Source organism: Gopherus flavomarginatus, chromosome 3, assembly GCF_025201925.1.
Source record: "Gopherus flavomarginatus isolate rGopFla2 chromosome 3, rGopFla2.mat.asm, whole genome shotgun sequence".
NCBI lineage: Eukaryota > Metazoa > Chordata > Testudines > Testudinidae > Gopherus > Gopherus flavomarginatus.
Window position 1 is genome coordinate 21,628,689 of NC_066619.1, and position 7,173 is coordinate 21,635,861.

The following is a 7,173-nucleotide window of genomic DNA, read 5'->3' on the forward strand; positions in this document are numbered from 1 at the left end:
AGGGGCTCTCAACTATTCCAGATTACTGTACCCCTTTCAGGAGTCTGATTTGCCTTGTGTACCCCCAAGTTACACCTCACTTAAAACCTACTTGCTTACAAAATCAGACGTAAAAATACAAAATGTCACAGCACACTATTACTAACAAATTGCTTGTTTTCTCATTTTTAGCTTTGTCATTAAAAAATAAACCAATTGGAAAAGACTATTACTCACCTTTGTAACTGTTGTTCTTCGAGATGGGTTGCTCATATCCATTCCAGTTATGTGTGCGCGCGCCGCATGCACGTTCGTCGGAAGATTTTTACCCTAGCAACACTCGGTGGGTCAGCAGGGCGCCTCCTGGAATGGCGCTGCTATGGTGCCGGATATATACCCCTGCCGACCCATCCGCCCCTCAGTTCCTTCTTGCCGGCTACTCCAACAGAGGGGAAGGAGGGCGGCTTTGGAATGGATATGAGCAACACATCTCGAAGAACAACAGTTACTTGAGCAAGCACCAGGCGAGAGAGCCGAGGATGCTCGGTGGAATTGCGAGTACCATATCTAGGGCGTCTCTGCCTGGACGGTAGGCTGAGGCGAGCCAAGTCTGAAGGGGACGCATGTGCAGTCTGGCGTGCTTTGTCACGAATGTGCATGCAGCCATGTGACCGGGGAGGCCAAGGCAAGTGCGATCTGAGGTCGTCGGGGAGGTTTGAAGTCTTTGTATAAGTGAGACTACTGCCTGAAACCGAGGTAGCGGCAAACTGGCCGTTGCAAGATTGGAGTCCAGAGCGGCCCCAATGAACTCTATCCTTTGCGTCGGCACTAGAGTGGATTTTTCCAATTGATTATCAGGCCTAGACGCGTGAATAGGTCCTTGATGATGTTCACATGACTGGTGACTTGTGCCTCGGAGGTCCCTCGAATAAGCCAGTCATCGAGGTATGGGAAGACATGTATTCGACGACGACGGAGGGAGGTGGCGACTACCACCATACTCTTCATGAATTCCCGAGGGGCTGTGGAGAGGCCAAAGGGAAGGACCGTAAACTGATAATGTTGACAGTTCACCACAAAGCGTAGATACTGTCTGAGCGGAGAGTAAATTGCAATGTGGAAATATGCGTCCTTCATATCGAGAGCGGCGTACCAATCTCTGGGATCCAGGGAACAGATGATGGTCCCCAGGGATACCATGCGGAACTTGAACTTTTTCATGAATTTGTTCAGTCGTTGCAGGTCTAGGATAGGCCGGAGGCCTCCTTTTGCCTTGGGGATTAGGAAATATTGGGAATAAAACCCCTTGCCCCTTAATTCATTTGGTACCTCCTCTATAGCTCCCATTGTAAGGAGCCTCCGAACCTGTTGCAGGAGGAGTTAATTGTGAGAGGGGTCCCTGAAGAGGGATGAGGAGGGGAGTTGGGAGGGAGGGGGCGAAGTAAACTGAAGATTGTATCCAAGCTCCACTGTGTGTAGGACCCAAAGATCCGAGGTTAATTGGGACCACGCAGGGAGGAACGGGGAAAAGGCAGTTGTAAAATTGAAAAGGATCCTGGGGAGACAATTGGTACACTGCTCTCGGGCGCACTCTCAAAAGTTTGATTTGGGTCCTGCTGTTGGCTTGGTGGGACCGGAATTGTTACCCCCTTGAGGTCCAGACTGATGTCTGCGGTTGGTACGACCTCGCCTTCTGGTAAAGTCTTGTCTTGGCCTAGGTGGGGGGTAAGGGTGCTGAGGTTGGGAGCAGAAGGATCTTCTTTTGAGTCTGTGGCATATGCATTCCGAGCGAACGCATAATTACACGATTGTCTTTCAGACTCTGTAGCCTAGGGTCCGTCTTCTGTGAGAATAGACCTTGGCCATCAAATGTTAAGTCTTGTATAGTGTGCTGAAGTTCAGGTGGCAGGCCTGACACTTGCAGCCATGATATACGTCACATGGCGATTCCAGAGGCGACCATTCTAGCTGCCAAATCGGTGGCGTCTAGTGAGGCCTTCCTCCAGTAATGCTGTAAATTCCTGGCGGGAGTCTTGCGAGACCAGCTCTGTGAACTTCCCTACCACCTCCCAGGTGTTGTAATTGTATCTGCTCAGCAGGGCTTGTTGGTTCGCTACTCTGAGTCGGAGGCCTCCTGCGGAATAGATTTTCCGTCCCAACAGATCCATTCGCCTAGCCTCCCTTGATTTAGGTGCAGGGGCTTGGTGGCCATGGCGCTCCTTTTCATTGACGGACTGTACAACCAATGAACAGGGAGGGGGATGCACATATAAGTATTCATACCCCTTGGAGGGCACCATGTATTTCCGTTCGACCCCTCTGGCTGTGGGCAGGATAGATGCCGGGGATTGTCAGATGGTGTCTGCCTTAGCCTGAATCGAACGAATGAACGGCAGGGCCACTCTGGTTGGAGCCTCCGCCAACAATATACTTATCACCGGGTCCTCCACCTCTGGAACTTCCTCTGCTGGCAAGTTGATATTCTGGGCGACATGCGGCAGGAGGTCCTGGTGTGACCTGAGGTCCATTGGAGGCAGGCCCGATGATGATGTCCCCGCTACCACTTCATCCGGAGAGGAGGAGGATGAAAGTCCCGGGACGAGTGGGTCCTGTACTGACTCCTGATCGTGGGGGACATCCGGAGCCGGAAGATCTTGGGGGTCCGGTGCGGGGACAGGAGCTTCCTCTGTACCAGCAGGGGGAGGTCGGCTGACGGTGGCCTCTGGCACGTGGTGTTCTGAAGGAACAGAGCGTGATGGCACAGCGGGTTCACCTTGGGCGTGGTGATAAGCCCAAAGCATCCAAAAGGACCACTGATGAGGTGCCTGGTCCGGGCCGTGGGTTCCTTGGGCGAACCTGCTGTGAGTATCCGAATCCCCATAGGAAGCACTGTCTGCATGGGATGATACGGATGGATGATGAGACGGCCACGGAGGAGCTGAGACCGTTTGGGGAGGGTCTCTGTGTCTATTCGATCCATCTCCACGCGGCACCGGAGAATGGTACTGGGAGTCGTACCGGTACCGAGAGTGAGACCGGGACCTGCGACCATCGCGGTGCCGGGAGGTTGACTGGTGCCTTGAATCCCCGCGTTAAGATCAGCTGCCAGAGGTACAGTGCCGCGAGCGGTGCCGGGACCTGGATCAGTGCCGAGATTATCTAGTCGGCAACCGGGATCTCGAATGGTGCCGCGAGTATGACCGGTACCTAGATGGCGAGTGGTACCGGGACTGCGAGTGGCGTCGGGACCGGGATCGATGACGGGACCGAGAGGGTCTGCGGGACCTGGATCGTGACCGGCGACGTTCAGTGGTGCCGGGCGAGGATGGTCTCAGCAGGGCGGGCTTGCCTAATGATTGAACAACCCGCACCTGCAGTGCCGGGGGTTGAGGCAGCTCGGGCTCTGTCAAGGCAATCAACTCCTTTGCTGTAGAGAACGTCTCCGGCGTGGAGGGCACAATAAGCTCAACCACAGCGTGTGCCGGGGAGCTGGTAGGCACCGGACTCAACGGCTCTTGCGAGACCGGAATCAATGGTGCAGAAGACGTCGGTGCTGTGGCAGTTGACGGTGCCAGGCAGTCCGACTTAGTTAGGCGCTCTGACTGCAGTGTAGGCATGGAAGCCACAGGAGTCTTATGCTTCTTGATCCTTGGGGAGAGAGCGGTGCCAGGCAGGAGCCTGAGCCGGTGATGGCTGGTGCCGAGGAGCCTTCACAGTGCTTGTGCGCTCCGGTGCGGCAATCGGTGCCGAAGATGGAGGAGTTAGAGCTGTCTCCATCAGGAGCTGTTTGAGACGAACGTCCTGCTCCTTTTTCGTCCGGGGCTTGAAAGCCTTGCAGAGCGGCGCTTGTCTGCGAGGTGGGATTCGCCCAAGCACTTGAGACAGGACTTGTGCGGGTCTCCTGTGGGCATCTGCCTACGACAGGCCAAGCATGGTTTGAAGCCCGGTGAACCGGGCATGGGCCCCGGTACCGGGTGAGGGGAAGGGGCTAATCCCCGATCCCTCTGAACTATATACAATAACTACTACAAAGAACTAATAAAACTAACTAGCAATGTAGAATATTGAACTATATACACAACAACGATTAGAAACGAGCGAAAAGCTAGGGAAGTGGAGGACAGCTAAGCCACGCTCCACTGTTCCAACGACCGACACGGGCGGTAAGAAGGAACTGAGGGGCGGATGGGTCGGCAGGGGTATAAATCCGGCGCCATAGCGGCGCCACTTCAGGGGGCGCCCTGCCGACCCACCAAGCGTTGCTAGGGTAAAAATCTTCCGATGAACATGCACGCAGTGCGTGCACACCTAACTGGAATGGATATGAGCAAGCACTTGAAGAATATAAATATTGTACTTACATTTCAATGTATGGTATACAGAGCAGTACAAAGCCCATCGTCTCTATGAAATTTTAGTTTGTACTGGACTTCACTAGTGCGTTTTATGTAGCCTGTTGTAAAAGTAGGCAAATATGTAGAGGAGTCGATATACCCCCCCAGAAGACCTCTGCGTACCCCTGGTTGAGAACCACGGTGCTAGTCCATCAGTCCTGATTTTAAACATTACAAAGCTGGACAAAGATGTATAAAACAGAAAATATCACAATGCCACTACATATATCTAGGCTCCACCCACACCTTGAATACTGTGAGCTGTTCTAATCAGCCCATCTCAAAAACAATATATTAGAATTGGAAAAGGTACAGAAAAGGGCAATAAAAATGATTAAGGGTATAGAACAGCTTCCAGATGAGGCGAGAACAAGACGACTGGGGCTTTTCAGCTTGGAAAAGAGATAACTAAGGGGGGTTAGGATAGAGGTTTATAAAAATCACAAACCGTGTGAAGAAAGGGAATAAGGATGTGTTATTTACTCCTTCACATAATACAAGAACCAGGAAGCAGGTTTAAAACAAACAAAAGCATTCCTTTACACAACTCACAGTCATGTGGAACTCATTGCCATGAATGTTGTGAAGTCCAAAACTATAACAAGGTTCAAAAAAGAACTACATAAATTCATGGAGGATAGATCCATCAATGACTATTAGTCAAGACGATGAGGGATGCAACAGTATGCTCTAGGTGTACCTAGCCCGGGGTGGGCAATCTTTTGGCCTGAGGGCGACATCTGGGTGGGGAAATTGTATGGAGGGCCATGAATGTAGGGCTGGGGGAGGGGATTGGGGTGCAGGAGGGAGGGAGTGCGGGGTGTGGGAAGGGCTACAGTATGCAGGAAGGGGCTCAGGGCAAGGGGTTGGGATGCAGAATGGGATGCAAGGTGAAGGAGGGGGCTCAAGGCAGGGCGTTGGGGGCTCAGGACAGGGGGTGAGGAGTAGAGGGGTTTGGGACATGGGCTCTGGCCCAGAACTGCTTACCTTATCGCTGACCTGACTGCTCTGGCCCCGCACTGCTCCAGAAGTGGCCAGCATGTCCAGGAGTGGTTCCTGGGGGTGGGCTGGGGCAGGTGGCTCCGCCACATGCTGCCCTTGCCTGTGGGTACCACCCCCAAAGCTTCCATTGGCTGTGGTTCCTCTTCCCGGCCAATGGAAGCTTGGTGGGCCGTGCAGCTCAGGGAGCCCTCTGCACACACCCCCTCCCCACCAGGGGCCGCACAGAGGTGGTAATCCTCTGGGTCAGACTGAAAGTCCTGATGGGTTGGATCTGGCCCGTGGGCCCAGTTTGCCTTCCAGGGAATGGGATTATATTTTTCCAGTTTTTAGTTAATATAAAGATAGTCTGAATGTTATATAATTTAGAATGTCAAGCGCAGATTTTGAAAGGAGGTTGCTACTGATGGTATATTAAAATGAGACAATATTGATTTTTTTCTTTTATGGCCTCTGCATCAGATTATATATAAATTCAGTATAAAGCACCTCAAAACCCTGGGAAGTCTATTATTATTATTGTTAAATATTTATATAGCATTACAACTTTGCCTCGACTTTTACACAGATTAAAATACCAACCCCCTCGTTCTGAAGAGTTTTGTAACCTCAAGTAGACAAACAGAGACAAAAAAATGCAGGAAGAACCAGGAAAAAGAATAGCTGAAGGAAACTAAACTAATGGTAGTTATTTTTATAGTGAGCGAGTCTTGTAGGGTCTGGTATTTTTCCATACAGGCTGCAGTAGGTCCAGAAGAAAGAAAGAAATAGTTCCACAAAGGAGTGGAAGTTAATAGTGGATAATAAGGAGGAAGAAGTGAGGTCAAGGGAGGATTTGGAGAAGAAAAAAAACTTCATCCTAATCAGCTACCTGAGCGATCCTAATTTCTTGGAGAAACATTAACTCATCAGTAGCTTTTAAACCCCCTCCTCAAAAGGGGCACTACTCAAACAATGCAGTGGGCCTTCAATGGCAGCCTGGCTCCTGAACAGGAACAGTGGGAATTTCATGAGATATCTGCAATTCCTGGAGCACCTAAGACTCTTCTCTCCCTCCTGCCAATACAAACCCAGCACAGATGATGCCTTGGCCACTTGACATTATCCACCATGTGGAATTGTCCCACATAAAAATATGAGGCAGTACCCCACTTCTCTTTGGGCACGTCTACACAGAGACTCTGAGGAAAGTTAAGGCAAATAACTAAAAGGTATGAATTTGAAGTATGGTAGTGAAAGCACTCTAAATGCCTGTATGGACACACTCATTCGGAAGTAACCTTAGTTCATTTTAGCCTTAAGTGCCCTCAGAGGGTCCATCTGCATGGGCATAAAGGCCCTGCAGCACAGCTGCAGCTGTCCCAGGTGAGCTCACTCAGACTTGCGGGGCTCAGTTTTTGACAGGAACCCAAGCTCTGGGACCCTGTGAGGGTTAAGAATCCCAAAGCTCAGACTCCAACCCAAGCTCAAACATATACAGTCATTTTTCAGCCCCAGAGCCTGTGGGCCGTAAGCCTGAGGCAGCTGACCTGGGCCAGCTGCAGATTTTTTATCCCCATGTAACCATACCCAAAGAAGATTAAACTAAAGCAATAATGCCATTTTACTTCTGAGTGAGAGCAGGAAGTTTAATGTACTTTATTTAATTAATGTGCTTTAAGTTCACACCTTTAGTTAAATCAGTTAAACTTTCCTGAATCTTCCATGTAGACATGTCCTTTGACAGGGTGGAGTATGTTAAGGAAGTAACATACCAGTGGAAAACAAATGGAAAAATACAAAAAGGGGACAGTCCAAAAAT